Genomic DNA, 14985 nt, shown 5'->3' with positions numbered 1-14985 from the left:
GTTGTTCCAGCTCAGGCGGCTCCTTATCTCGCAGGAAAGCCCTCCCCCCTGCAGGGCGACCCCAGGTCGAGCAGGAAGGGGCTCTGGGCTTTCTGTTTCCTTCCGAAACATAGAGAGAGCCCAGGGACCAGCAGCCCAGTGCTCCCACCGCCCATCGCCCCCGTCTCATCGCCTGCACCCAAAGCCAAGGAGAAGGCCTGCGGAGGTGGACCACCCCTCCCCGGGCATTGCTCATCAGCCATCCTTGGGTGGGGAGGAGAGAAACCCTAAGGAAGAACCAGGGACAAGGGCCAGACCTTCTGCTTGAACTTCCTCATCCAAGGGTCCCATCCACAAGCGTCAGACCCCAAAGACACAGGGTCCCTTCCCCAGGGGATGGCCAACCACATCCCTCAGCACTGAGCATCTTCCTTTTAGAGGCGCCCTCCAGTTCCCGAATAGGGAAATGTAGACAAGATAAGGTCTCCCCACCCCATCAAGAACAACCAATCCACATTTGCTGATGGCCTCAGCCACGTGGCACAGCCAGCCACGCAGAAACGAGGCCCCACGTCCACCCGATGAGGAGGGACACTTTGCAGGATGAAGGTGGAGCTATAGGGCCTGGAGCCTTGCAGCTATGAAAAATAGAAAGTTGGTGTCTTTGTAAGCCAGGGTTCAAAACCAGATTTACTGGCACCTCTTATTCCAATCCCTTCTCTGCTAAGATCAGTACACGGGCAAAAACACCACATTCTGGGAATCACGTGGGTCTCCTGCCAAATCTAAGGAGAAGGCGCCCACCTTGGCTCTGCTCAGGACTTTACCACTTGCAGCAGGAACATCAGGCTGAGTGGAGCCATAGATGCACATTTAAACCCAAACAAGGTAAACCAGAACCGGTTATAAAATCCCTCGGAGCATGCTTTCTGGTCCCCTGGCTGAGGCACTGGGCCGGGCTTGCTGGCCGGGGCCCTGATCCAGCCCTGCACACAGCAGTCCTGAACCCAAGCAAGCAAAGGCCTCCCTCTGCCTCCTTGAGACCTGATTTCGCAGCCCGTAAAGGAGACTAGGAACGGCGCGCACCCTCCAGGGCCCGGTGGGTGGGGAAGGGGGATGCAGCTCCGCGAGCCTCAAGCTGGAAGACACCGATGGGCGCCATGTGACAGAGGCCGGTTCGCTGGGGCTCCCTTGCGGAGGGCCGGGCCTTCGCGGGTGTCTGCAGCGGGGAGCCTGGTTCCTGCACCGGCTCCCTCTGGCTTCTGTCCTCCTGAGAGTGGCCAGACAGGTTCTCCCGGCCGTGGCAGCCAAGCGTGGCAGGCCAGAACACCTCGTTCTGAGCCGTGTCCTGGAGGGCTGCCTTCCCCGTCCAGTCTCCGTGTGTGATCAGAACGTGACCAAGGCGTGTGTGGTGTCGTGCCCTCATGTGTCCCCAAGCGTGACCTGGAGGAGGCCACAGGAGGGAAAAATCCGCCTCGGTGGAGGTTGAACCTGCAGGAGTTTTTAGAGAAAGAGAAGAGACACAGAGAGAAAAGCCTGAGGCTTTTTCCTTTGTGCGGCTTCCTGGGAGGGCAGCGCCGGCCCCACATCCCCCCGGAGGGGTCTAGACAGCCTGGACAGCAGGTCGGCAGGGGATCCCCAGAGGTACCCACTGATTCTGAGGCTGCAGGGCCACGGAGCCCCAGGAATCCCAGTCCCCCACTACACACAATGTGGGCAGGACAAAGCCTGAGGCGTCTTGAGAAATCCCCATCGTCATGAATTTCACCCTCGGCCATTTACCATTAAAATCCAATCAAGTCCTAGAGCAAAACTCCATGATGTGGACCTGCTGGGGCTTCCGGAGCCTTCCCTCTGCTTGACCAGCCCTGCGCGGCCCCTCTCACGCCCTCACGTGGGTGTCAGCCCTGTGAGCGACCCCTGCACCCTACAAGACACCCACACTTGGCAAGATGGCTCAACCTGGAGCCTCCCTGAAATGAGCCACGGACCACCGGCCACGTGAGAGCAGGCTTCTGGGGAAGGGGCTTGGGGGTGGGGGGGTCCCGCGGCCTATCCTGCCTCCCGCTCAGCCCACCCTCCGCGGAGCCCTCCTGGGAAGCCTACAGCAATTCCCCAGCACACTGTTCCCAAAAGCCCCTTCCGTAGGGCGCTCACGGAAATCCACGGCTGGAAATCAGGGCAGTCACAAACGCTCTCCCATTCATGGTTCTGAACACCCTGTGAAGGAGGGCGGTAATATTCTCCACCCTGGAGAAGCTCGTTGGCCCTAGGTCGGCTGCCGGCAGAGCAGGGGTCCGGGCTCCAGCTGGCCTGGTGTCAGGGGGGGTCCTTAACCAGAGGGCCGTGGACTTGGGGGGATGCTCTTGTTCTGGAAACTGACGTCTCCACAGGGCTATGTGCTGTGGGCAGGACAGCCACGCCCAGCCCACCCTCACCACCCACCCGGGAGGGGGCAGACACATGGAGGGGACCCTGCTCCCCTGTCTCCCTCCAGCCCCACCTGGTCACCAGAGTGGGGCGGTGATGGGGACCCTGGGACCTCCCAGACGGCCCACAGAAGCCCCTGGAGGGGGGAGTGGCAGGGACTGCAGGGTGACCGGGGGAGGATCCCCTTTATTCTGGGGACTCTTGGCCCTATTTTCTTAAGACCCTTGGGGTGGGGGGGGTGAGTGTGGAGTCTGGAGTCCCTGTCTTGACATCCTAACTGACCTCAGACCTTCTCAAATGTCCTCTGCCTCCAGATCCTGTCTGCATCTTGTTTCTTTTCCCGGCACCCTGGTTGTGGACACATCGCAGCCCTGTGGGTGACACCGCAGAGGGACGTCTGTACTTGAACAGGGTAGAACCCCAAGGCCAAGCCACAGCCCCTCCAGCTGCTGCTAGTCCTGCCCATGGAGATAAAGCTGTTGTCCGTTGGCCGCGAGGGGACAGGGCCCCGGGGGTCCGGTGTTACAACTTGGGGTGGCAGCGCCCCCGGCCCCCCGGCCACTTCCCTCCTGCAAGGAGTGGAAACGGGCAACAGAGAGCAGCCTGGGCCTTCTCGCCAGCACAGCGCTGGGTCCCAGCCCGTAACGGCCCCCAGCACCATCCACACGGCCCCCAGGACTCATCTCTTAGCTGCCCTCAGAGCAGAGACACCTGTTGCCCCCTTCATCACCAGCCTGGCCCCCGGTCAGGACAGCCCTGAGGAGAGTCCCGCCTACAAGTTGGGCCCCACCCCACACCTGGAGACTCGTGCCCTGCCTGGCCTGGTGCCCCAGGCGTCACTAATCACTGCATGCTCACTCTCCCGGGCACCCGGGCCAACGGGGAAACTGAGGCCAGCTGCAGTGTGACGTCGTCGGTGCCCAGACAACGCCGCAAGGCTGGACGACAGGTGGGCGTGCTCGGCCCCAGAGCCACCAGCACGGGGGGTGCGGTGCTCCCGGCCTCCCTCTGCGGACAAGGGCAGGGGATCATCGGTGCCTAAACGCGGCGAGGAGCCCGCGGCAGGTGCGGACCACACAGGAGATGCATTTCGCAAGTGAGGCCCATTTTGTCTCCAGTGAGCCAAGGAGGTGGCAAGGAGGATGGAGGGGGCGCGGTTTCCCTCTGTTCTGGGTTGTTTGCTCACCAACACTTAGTTCCTGGAAGAAGCCCCTTCTCAGGAGGCGCAGCCCCTCCCCCACTGCCCTCTGGTCACCCGGCCCTGCCCCGCAGCTCACAGTTTGTCCCCGCGCCCAGTGGAGACGGCCCCTGTGCTGGGCACAGGCCCCCCAGAGGCGCCAGGATGTGAGAGCCTTTGCTGGGTGAGAAACAACAGGCTTAGCACAAGCCAGTGACAAACAGGGATCACGACAGGGAGAGTCCCCTCCGGCTGGCAGGTGGTTGGCCCCGTTCTGCCAGGGGAGCGGGGATGGACGGAGCCTGTTCGCCGGCCCAGCTGACACAGGGCCGGGGAGGCCGAGGGGCCAGAGCAGCCGCCCCCTTGTCTGCAGGGCCTTTCTGCAGAGGGCCGGGGAGCCACGGGACAGGAGGGCCTGCTTGCTCCGCCCTGCACGCGTCCCCCAGAGGCGGCCTGGGCCCACGCCCGCACACCTCTGCTCACTGCCTTCCTTGCCTAGCCCCTTGGAGCGTGCCTCCCGGCCCCAGTTCTGGATCTTCTCGCAGTGGAATGCCGTGTGCAGAGCTCCCCGGGCACCGGCGTGAGAGCCCACGGTGGCCTCACCGCGGTGGCAGCTGGTCGCGGGTGACACATGCACGCAAGGTCTGGTATCTGCAGCCAGGTCGTGGGGCCCTGGTCTCCCTGGAGAGCGTGAGCCCCTGAGAAACCAGCCTTCCGCTGGTGGTCTCTCCACGGGCTGTGCTGGCCACACCATTCGTGCCCAGGGACAAACGTCTGATCTCTTAGGAGTTCCTCTCCGAACACATTCTAACGATGGACTTTGAACCCAGATATCACTGACCGCTGCAGAGAGAGGCCGTCCCCTGCTCTCTCACCTTCCTCCGGGGCTGGATTCCTGTCTCGGCTCTCCTTGTGCAAGGTGCCAATAGGAGGTCCTGGGGCTCAGTCCCCACCAGAAAGGAAACTGTCTCTATAAAGAGGACAGGGCTTTGCAGAGACACAATGCAACCTACTTGGTATCCCATTTGGGGGATGTTTGCATTAAAGAATAACCACTGTGATTTGCGTGAAGTCCATGAGCCACGTGAGAGGGCTGGGGGCTCGCTCGCGCCTTCGTGGAAATGGACGCAGGGGCACGAACACCCCGCCCAGGTCACCTCTAGGCTCCCGTCCTTGGGACGCTCCCCTTGCACTTCGGGCCTGGTCCGTTCTCCCTTCTGGACGTCCCTCAGCGGCGGGGACACGCAGAGGCCTTCCTGCATTCCTGGCACTGGGGGCTGCCGCGTGGAGGGTCAGGTGGGCAGAGGAGGAGGGGGCTGCGCCCTGCACTCTCCCCACCCTGTGAGGAGCCCAGAGGGCTGGAAGGAGGGCCAGCTGGTAGGGTGAGTGACAGGACTCAGGACTCGGCTGGGGACCTCCAGGGGGCCGGGTTGGGGGGGGGGTGCTTCCTCTGTCCGATATTCAGATAGGGGAGAAGAAGCAAAGACACAGATGCGGGAAGAGAGGTGATTTCCTGGACGCAGCAGGGCCCCCAGTGTCAACCTGGCTCCTCGGCCAGGTGGCCCTGCTGAAACACACTCACAAGAGAAGGTGACCCTCCAGATGCACCAGAGCCTGGGCACCAGTGCATCTAATCCCCTCACTTCCAGGAAGGAGGCCCCCGATTGTTCTAGAAGGAGGCCAGTCGGCATCGGCTTCCACCCAGAGAAGCGTCCCTGGTCGTTAGCTTCTCAGATCCACTGGCCGTGGGGCCCTGCTCCCCTCCTGTGCCTCCAGACTGGGGCCGACTGGGTCAGCAGAGGTCAGTGTTCGTAGCTGGGGAGAGGACGGCCGCGCCGATGAGGGCTGAGTGGGCGGTCACTGTGGCCTGGTGCCGAGGGATGGCCACGCTCGGCTCTGGGTGAGCACCGGGAGGGTGCCTGCAGGGGTCCCTGCCGCCGAGGAAGAAGGGGAGGCATAAAGCTCACCCCCTCTTTGGTGAGGATGACTTCGGCAAATATTTGACCTTGACCCCTGGTTTCCCCGTATTTCAAGATAAGCCAGCCGGCGGGCGCCCACACCTCCAAGTGATGGGGACAGCAGAAGGGAGGTGGGCTTGGCCTGGTGAGCACACAGGACCGGCAGACCAGCCTCACAGCCCCGGGCCCTCACCTCATGCAGGACTCAGCCCTGCGCTTGTCCTCAGGGGGGATCAGGGCAGCTCGGAAGGCAGTCGGAAAGCCTCTAGCACAAGGACAGGCCGGTGTTGGTGAGCTGAGCGGCCGCCTGTGGACTCGGTCTGTCTCTAAAAGGTCCCGCCAACCTCTGAGGCATCCCCAGAGAGGCAGATCTCTCCAGTCACATGTTAGATCTGTTGTTTTGCTAGTAACAGATGATAAAATGGTCATGTTCTTTTATTATGAAAATATGATCAAGTTAATTATTTTTAGAAGTGCCATTGGGTCAGGCGCCTGTGGGGAAACACACAGAAATGCAGAGGGCCCGTGAGGGGTCAGGTCCCGAGGGAGCCAGTGAGTCAGCACGGAGAGTGCAGGTGAAGGGTGTGCACCACAGGGGCGACCTGGGGTTAGGGAGTGATGGGGTGAGGGCCAGGGAATGGCTGGTGGGGGAGGGCAGGAGGGAGGGCAACAGGGGACAGGGAATGGGAGGACCGGGGAGGAGGAAGGGGGAGGGGGCAAGGAGAGGAACGACATACCCATAAACCAGAGTGGGGGGTTCTGGGCAAGGGTGTGGGGCCGGCCCCTCAGGGCACAGGGAAGGGCAGAGTGTGATCCCAGGGCCAGTGGGAGACATACAGCAAGCCGATTCATGAGAGCCCAGACTCCGGGCACTAAGTGCTGGGGGGGACCTCACAGGACCTGAGCAACCCCTCGCTGCCCCCGCACTCCAGGTGGCTGAACGTGTTCTGTGGGGGATGATAGGGGGCTGCGAACTCTCTCCTGCTTCCCCCATTGTAAAGGGCGACCGACTTCCCTCCTTGGGGTCCGGGCAGCTCCCATGACACTCCTCACGGGGACCCAGGAGAAGAAGGGACCAGATTGCCAAGCTTTGTAGCTGCCCCCTCCTCCCTGGGCATCTTCTCACCCTGGGAAGGGCCAGCTGCCCCCAGGGAGGGCCTGGGCATGGGAGTGATGTTGTCCTGGCTCCGCCAGGCCAGCCCCCCACCAGAAGGGTATCACCGGATGACCTCCGTCAGCTCCAGGAGCAGCAGGGGACCCGCCGAGCCCAGCCCTGCCCAAACTCCTCATCCACAAATCAGGGCATACAATTAAATGATTGTTGCTCTAAACCTCTAAGTGTGGGGTGGTGGGTGTGCAGCCGCAGACCATCGGGACAGACGTCTCTGTCCCACTCCCCATCGCCTCCACGAGCTCGTCCCTGTCTACCTGGCGGTCCCAAGCAAGGTGGAGGAGGGGACAGGCGGAGGCCCAGCGCTCACCCCACTGCACCCCGCACACGCGGCCTTGGGAAGACAGAGTCCCTGCCGCAGTGATGGTCTTCAGTGCGCACGTACATCTCACGCACTGCGGGGGGCGTGCAAGACCCGAGTGACAGCAATGTGCCGGAGCAATGAGGTATTCTTAGCCAAGACGTGAATTTTACTAGTGTCAGTGGGATTTCAGGGAGCACCTTCTGAGGCGTTAACCCATTGTTCCCACTGGAAACCCATTTCCAGTGCAGCAAGATGTCTGTCTTCATTACTCTACCCCACGGGGTCACCACGAACCTCAGCAGCCTCAGCCTTGGTCCTGAGAGTGTGAGGTTTTTCCTAACGAGGGGAAACGTCCCCAGGGCAATAAAACGGATTCTAAGGGACCAACAACTGACTCTCCTTAGAGAAGTTCTCATGGCCAAGAGCAGAGGAGCTGGCCCTAACCCTGCTCTGTACCTCCCAGCCAGGGATCCGGGACAAGTCGCCTGACCCGTGCGAGCCTCAGTGTCCCCATCCAGAACACGGGCTCCAAGACCGGTACGCCCACATGCGAGCATGCTCTGCTCTCACTCCAGCCACGAGTGATTGGCCTGCAAGATGCCTCCCAACTGACCCAGCCACACGGCGGTCTAGAATGTTCACAAGCGGTCTGGAATGGCGCTCTCGGCAAGGGTCAAGAAGGACTCCCGGGCCGCATCCAGACTCGGCCTGTGATTCCTTAGTGCACCCGCCAAGGAGGAGGCAGGGAGAGGGGCTGGCCCGGCGCTGGGGCCTTGCCATCCCAGGTTTATAGACGCTCCTCCACCATGGCGCTGGCCGGCATCCGAGACTCAGAGCAGCTGGGCTTCCTCACTCACTCTGCTCAGCAAAGGTCCACAGTGACCCCGCCTGCTCCAGACCTCTACCTCTAACCAGGGCATGTGCTACGGCCCAGCGGCCAGCCCTGCGGTCATCCCCACACCCTCCGGGAGCAGGAAACCGAAACCTCCTGCTGAAGGAGATGCGGCCGCCCCATTGTTTTCATTCCAGGGGCCCAGGGAAAACGCTGCAATGGGACGTGTACGTCCACGCAGGCACACTGTGGCAGACCCCAACGGGAGATGGTCGTCCCAAGACAACCTGACTGTGGTTCTTCCCTCGGAGGGGCGCCAGGCACCCAAACCTGGCAGGGCTGTTCCGGAGCCCGCGTGGTTTCAGGGTTGCCGGAGGCTTAGGGATCTGAAGAACAAAATGTGTTTTGTTTTTTACAAAGAGGCTGTGCTCGGGCTGGGCAGGGCATCCAGCCACAGAGTTTCCCAGCTGAATCGTCCAGCTGAACAGATAAGGGCTGTGCTGGGCGGCCTGACCTTCTGGCCGCGGCAAGAGTCCACCGCCTTGGGCAACTCTCCTCTCTGGTGCCAAATTCTCACCTGTCCGATTGCAGGCAGCGTAGCCGGCCCGCTCCTCTCCCAGAGTCCGCACCCCAGCTGTGTGTCCCCATCAAGGCCCTGCCCCACGCGAGGCTCCAGGCCCCTCAGAAGCAAGAGACAAGTGATGGGTGTCACAAGGTTCGGGGAAATGGCCGGAATAGCTGGGCTCTGGCCGGGGTGACACAGCGAGGGAAAGACTCGGTGCTCGGGCAGCTCAGGGAATACCCGAAAGAGAGTGGAGTGGGACCATGCTCTCAAGGAAATGTGGGCTTTACTCAGATAGGAGAGCAGGGGCAGGGCATTCTAGGCAGAAGGAATAGTCTGCAAATGTGTGCAGGTGTGAAAGGTCAGACTGAGGGAGGGTGGGTGCCCCCATGGTTCTGACGGCCGTGATCACCCCCAAATACACCATTTGCCCTCAGATGCTCGCCACAGCTCCTTCTTCTAGGAGGCCCCCGCCTAGGTAGGTGCACCCTGAGCAGCGCCGGGAAGCATCTTCCCATCTTCCAAGTCCAACATGTGGGCTCCCTGTCGAGGCCTGGCCTCCCCGCCTCCACACTCTCCCTGGCCACCTCCTCCCACCTCGGAGCTGCAGGCCTGGCCTTGAGAAGCCGGGCAGTGTGGACGGTGTGCCCGGCAGCCTCCCTGTGCCCTCCGGCCAGCCTCCCACTGTGGGGCGCAGACCCCGAGGACTGGTTGCGGACCCCATCACACAGGAGCGGGGCGGCCGGTGCATCCAGCTCCCTGATTTGGTGGCCCCTGGACCCACGGCACCAGTAGCCTGGCCACAGCTGTCCCTGGAAACGCAGCGACTCGCTGTTGCCGAGACCAAGCCCGACAGCGACCCATCTGTGAGACCCCAGGCAAAGCAACACTAAATTTGGAGCTAGTTCGGGGGCCTGGTTTCTCAGCTGAGGTCCCCTGACTTTCTGGTGGTGTCCAAGCAGGGTTAGCTGCTTCCTTCCCATCGAATTCCTTGCCCCATTTTTATTCCTCTTCTTAGCTGCTTTCTCGTCTTTGCACATCTGGATTTGCCCTGTCCTTGGGAGAGAGTAGAGGCATGTCCCCCACTTCCTCGTGGAGCCCCCCAGGCACGGGGCATCCCAGCCAGACACCCGTTGGCTGTGCACACGACACCCAAGACTGTTGCCCCCAGAGTAAGCCAGCCGCCGCCTCTCCCCGCTGTGGCTCAAACCACGTTCCGTCTCCTTCTCTCCGCTCCCAGATGGGCGAGGGTGACACAGTCCCGGAGTCCCTCTGGGAGGAGAGATTAGCTCACTGCTCAAAGAGCTGCTTTGTGGGTGTTGAGAGTTTGCTTCAAGGGCACATTCCAGCTCTGTGTCCCGTAGAACGCAGGAAGAGGGCACCCCTAAACCCCGCCTCTCACCACCCCACTCCCCGAAGAACTTCCAAATAGGTGTTTGCACTGGCCAAGGGCAGGGCCAGGGACCCACCGCGGGGACCAGGAGGGGTCGGCGACCCTAAGTCTCAGGCTGTGTCCCAGCCCCACGGCCGTGCAGGCAGGTCCATCCTGCTCTGGGTGCCCCTGGAGCGCTGTCCCTGCCTGGGTTCCGGCTGCTCGGCTCGCTTCCAAGCTACTCCAGTCTGCCGATGTCCTGTTCAGGTCTGTCTTATAAAAACAGCCTTCCTGAGTGCCTGGGTGGCTCAGTCGGTGAAGCATCTGCCTTCGGCTCAGGTCATGATCCCAGTGTCCTGGGATCGAGTCCCACGTCAGGCTCCCTGCTCAGCAGGAAGTCTGCTTCTCCCTCTCCCTCTGTCCTTCCTGCTTGTGCTTGCTGTCTCTCTCTTAAATAAATAAAATCTAAAAAAAAAAAAAAGTCTTCTTCTCCATGTCACCAAATCCCCTAAAACCAGGTTCAGTAAAACCGTAATGGGACAGCACCGCACACCCATTAGAAAGGCCAAAATCTGCAACAGTGACACCACCAGACCGTGGCGGGGATGCCGAGTGGCAGGAGGCGGCCTAACTGGGAAGTGATGAGGACTGGCCCAGCCACTGTGGAAGACAGGGCAGCAGTTTCTCAAAACTAAACATCCCTTTACCATGGGATCCAGCAAGTCTGCTTAAGATCCTCTCTCTCCCTCTGCCCCTTCCCCCCATTCGTGCTCACTCTCTCTCTAAAATAAACAAATAAATCTTAAAAAAGAGAGAGAGAGAGAGATCAGTGGAGGCCAGGGTGGGGGAGAGAAGGATGAGCAGGCGGAGCAGGGGTTTTTGGGGCGGTGAGACTACTCTGCATGACACTGTAACGATGGATACGTTTGTCCGCACCCATAGCACGCACAACGCCCAGAGTAACCCCTAAGAGTGAACCCTCAGGTAATCCCTGGCCTCTGGGTGATGATGACATGTCCGTGCAGGGTCATCAGTTATAAGAAATGCCCCACTCGGGCGGGGGTACTGATGGCGGGGGAGGCTGTGCGTGGGTGGGGGAAAGGGGCATGAGGGCAATCTCTGTTCCTTCCGCTCAATTTTGCTGTGAACCTAAAACTGCTCTAAAAATAAATAAATAAGTAAAGTTTTTCATTTCTTTAAATAAGTAGATACAGAGCTGGTACTCACATAGACTGCTGGCCTGACTCTCTCCTTAGAAGGCAGCCCGGGGCCGGGGCCTGCTGCCTCTCGTGGGCCCACAGGCCGAAACAGCAACCATGTTTCTGTGCTCACAAACGAGGATCCACGGGGAGTCCCGAGAGAGAGAGAGAGAGAACAAATAGGGAGCAGAGGGTGAGGGAGAAGCAGGCTTCCCGCTGAGCAGGGAGCCCGATGCGGGGCTCGATCCCAGGACCCTGGGATCATGACCTGAGCCGAAGGCAGACGCTTAACGACTGAGCCACCCAGGCGCCCCCAAAGGGGAAATTTTAAAAGGGGCCATGGGGACACACAACTATTTCCACCTGCAGTTACATTTGCTTCACTGTAGGCCTGGCAATGGGCTGTGGTCAGTGTGGATGTTCCTGTGTTCATGCATATGGCTTTTATTGGAATTAGTGGCTAGAAACACCCAGCGTTCGTAAATAGATTAGGAGGCTCTTCGAAAAATGGGGCTAAAATCTGCTACAGATAGAATCAAAACACTTGGGGCGCCTGGGTGGCTCAGTCGTTAAGCGTCTGCCTTCGGCTCAGGTCATGATCCCAGGGTCCTGGGATCGAGCCCCGCATCGGGCTCCTTGCTCAGCAGGAAGCCTGCTTCTCCCTCTCCCACTCCCCCTGCTTGTGTTCCCTCTCTCACTGTGTCTCTCTCTGTCAAATAAATAAAATCTTAAAAAAAAAAAAAAGAATCAAAACACTTGTGTCTTCTTCCTCCTTCCGCTTCTTCCTCCTCCTCCCCTTTCTCCTTCTTCTCTGCAAGAATGACCCTGGGCATATCCTTCTATGTTTTCAGTGCACGGGAGGTTTGATTTAAAGTTTTTATTGCACAAACATCATACCATGAATGCTTGGGTCTGCAAAGAGCAGGCAGAATCCCAGCCTTAGCAAGCTACATCGTCCTGCCGAATGCTTAGGAGATTAGATTTTCATGTGGCCCACAGGAGTTACGGTTCCCTCCAGCACCCTCTGACGTGTGGGATGAATTCCAAGTTTATGATCGTCTTTGCTCCCTCCTCCTGTGGGAGACAAATTCCTCCCGGAGCTGCGGCTGCTGGTGAGCGTGAGTGGACTGCGGAGTCATGCTCTGCTCTTCTTAGCAGACAGTCTTGTTTTCCTCCAGCTTTGGGAGGCGGGGGCCGAGGCAGCGACTTTGGGGTGGCCCTGCCTCAGCTGTCCTTCCTTAGCCTCACTTCAAGTGACTAAAAAGGCAAACCTCCCAGCCTAAGCTCTCTCTCTCTCTCTGAAATAAATAAATAAAATCCTTCAAAAATAAAAAATAAGATAAAATCTCCCCCTTGACATGAAGACCCACGACAAAACCGTTTAAGGTATTGGAAACGTTAAGTGGGGAGTCCTCACTTCAAATGAGCCAACTCGTGCAAACAGATTTCCGTCACTATTAGCAGCATTTTGCATGTTTCCCTGCATTGTTTTCCAGGTTAAACATGGTGCATGATGGCTGTCCACGAGCGTGATCTCCTCTAACCTGGAGATGAAGACGGTGGGGCCCACGGGCCATCTGATTCTGAGCAGGCTTCACGGCCTGCAAGCGGGGAGGGGCCTGGAGTGACCGTTCATGCCCAGGGAGGAGGGAAACCAGTAGCTTGATGGATGAGCGTGCAAACACACACACCACAGTCAACAATGCGCTCGTCCTCGCCTCCGGATGCAAGTCGGACACTCATGTGCAAGCCTGTTTGGACCTCTGTCCTTCCCTGGGTGTCTTGATGTTTGTCCACGGCTCCAGACAAGCAGATTTCCCGAAGCACAGTGAACGAAAGGGCTTGGATCGCACGGCACTTCCTCACTCGCTACTCTCTTCCCGCCGGTTGTGGTCAGTGATGAGAACAACGAGGCCTAACTCTTCATGTCCGGCCACCGCGAGGAACAAGTCTGGAGAAAGGCACACACATGGGACATATGCCCCTGATCGCTGTCCCAGCCGCGTGGGGCTTCCGGGAGAGATTTTCCTCCAGAAGCGACGCCAAGAGCCTGGTGGTATCCCCCTGCCCAAGCAGCCCGTTCCTCCTTCTGCATCTCATGGAAACAGAGGAAGGAAATCAGAGCCACGTGCTGCCCCAAGAAGGGCACGCCACTCTCCTCTCGTTCCGCGAACACTACCCGCTGCGCTCTGCAAAGACAAGGAAAACTCAGCCGTGCACCTGTCCTGCAGGTGTTCACACGTATAGTCGCCCATCGAGAGGTGCCTGTGGCCTCACAGAATGAGTGTGCTCCCCCCACCCCGGTCTAGTGCAGGTGGGAGGGTGCGAGCTCCACAGTCACTGGGGACCCAGAGGCCCGTCACCACCGGAACCTCCATGTCCGGCCAGTGGAACATGAACGAAGATGCAGGGGATTCGGGACCAGAGCCCAGACGGAGGTCCCGAGGTCGCGCCCACCTGCAGTGGGACCTGGTGCCCCAGAGGGAGGGGGGAGGGGGGAGCATGCACACGTCCCCGTCCCCTGGTCTGGTTGCCCCAACCAGGAAACATCAGCCACTCCACACGGGAAGTTGCTCCCAGCAGGACCTGACAAGACCTGTGTGTGCCGCGGGGTGCTCACGGCCGGTGCTCCCGATCTCCCACTAGCATCCAAGTCCAAGGGCATCCTTCCATCTCAACGACTTAGCTTCTTCCTGACAACTTTCCTTTGCGAGTACAATTTTATTTTTTCAAACACATTTAAGCAGAACAGAGCAACATTTCAAGCAGGAAAATAAAATGCTTTCTCTACAGAGAACATTTTTTTTCCCTCCTCTACCGGATCACTTAGTAATGGAAGCTCCCAACAGCAAATGTGTAATCGCCTGCAGATCACACATGAATATTTAAAATTGTTTTCTAGATGCCCGGGAAAACGTGTAGGTCACCAGCCCTTTTCTTGTTATTTCCAGTGCTTTCTGGTTGGAAAAGGGAAAAATGAGAGCCCAGGTGCCTGTGTATACGGAGCCTGGGTGAGGTGGCCTAGGGACCCCCAGGAAGGATGTGCCGTGGGACATGCTTTCTATTTTATGAGAGACAAAAGAGCCGCTTCCCCAAACAATGGAAACTGATACCTGAACGGTCAGTGGAAGCAACAGATAGTGTATTCCTAACGTGAGGCCTACGGTCCACATTTTCGGAAGACGCTTCTTGCAGCGAGGAAGCCTCCACCTGCCTGACCTCCGAGATTCAGTAGCGCGGTCCTGGTCTCCATATTGCCATGCACCTGTTCCCTGCAATGACTAAGCAACAAAACTCAGAACACAGTAGCCGAAAACAATAGTTGTCACTGAGATATCTCCTGGGCTCACCTGGGCGTCTCGGGCTCAAGGACCTGTGAGACTCAGCTAAGGGATGGAGGGGGCTGCAGTCCCTCCCGGCTGGAAGGTCGGTGCTGGCCGCGTGAGCGTCCTGTCTGCTGGCCTCCCCCCACCGGCCCAAGGGCAAGCAAAGCCAGAGAGGGGAGCCCGGTGGCCTCTGACAGTGACAGATCCCGTGACAGGCTCCAGCACCATTGCGGAGGGTGGGGATAAGGACCCCCGCCCCTCGGGGTAGGAAGATCAGTTGCACTGGAAGACAAGCCTGTGGGGGGCAATGGACGCTGGCAGGATCTCTTTGGAAAAGGCAATCTGCCCCAGGGTCTGGTGTGCAAATCTTGCTCCTGGACTCACCTAAGCCTCAAATAAGAGAAGCCGCTTAGAGAGGTGACATGACCCGGCTGGGCTCATGAGGCCAGGACCAACACCGGGAGGGATTGAGACTGGGACAGAGGCAGTGGGGCTCCAGAGCCCCAACCCCAGCATCCCACTAGGAAGCTCTCCACTGAGGGGCCTGAAGGGCACTCGCTCTCTCCCCCAAGCATGGGGTTAGCCTAACTAAGCTGTCAGGGCAGGGGGACGGGGAGCGAGGTAAGCTCTCAGGTCTGTATTATCAACAGTGACGGATCACAGCCAGGCCTGCAG

The 14985-nt window shown here is 59.3% G+C and overlaps 2 long non-coding RNA genes across 2 annotated transcripts; one reads left to right on the top strand and one right to left on the bottom strand.

Moving 5' to 3' along the window:
- The first annotated feature begins 1453 nt into the window (after window positions 1-1453).
- Window positions 1454-4647, top strand: LOC144379976 (uncharacterized). The gene is made up of 2 exons (XR_013443593.1): window positions 1454-1980; window positions 2724-4647. It is a non-coding gene; the product is annotated as an uncharacterized LOC144379976 (long non-coding RNA).
- Window positions 4648-11846: 7199 nt separating this feature from the next.
- On the bottom strand, window positions 11847-14054 carry LOC118524752 (uncharacterized). The gene is made up of 2 exons (XR_013443980.1): window positions 13581-14054; window positions 11847-13173 (listed from the first exon to the last, which is right to left on the bottom strand). It is a non-coding gene; the product is annotated as an uncharacterized LOC118524752 (long non-coding RNA).
- Between the last annotated feature and the right edge of the window lie 931 nt (window positions 14055-14985).

The sequence above is a fragment of the Halichoerus grypus genome, chromosome 14 (genome assembly GCF_964656455.1).
Source record: "Halichoerus grypus chromosome 14, mHalGry1.hap1.1, whole genome shotgun sequence".
NCBI lineage: Eukaryota > Metazoa > Chordata > Mammalia > Carnivora > Phocidae > Halichoerus > Halichoerus grypus.
Note: the sequence above shows the minus strand (reverse complement) of the source record. Positions and strands in the feature narration are given on the sequence as shown.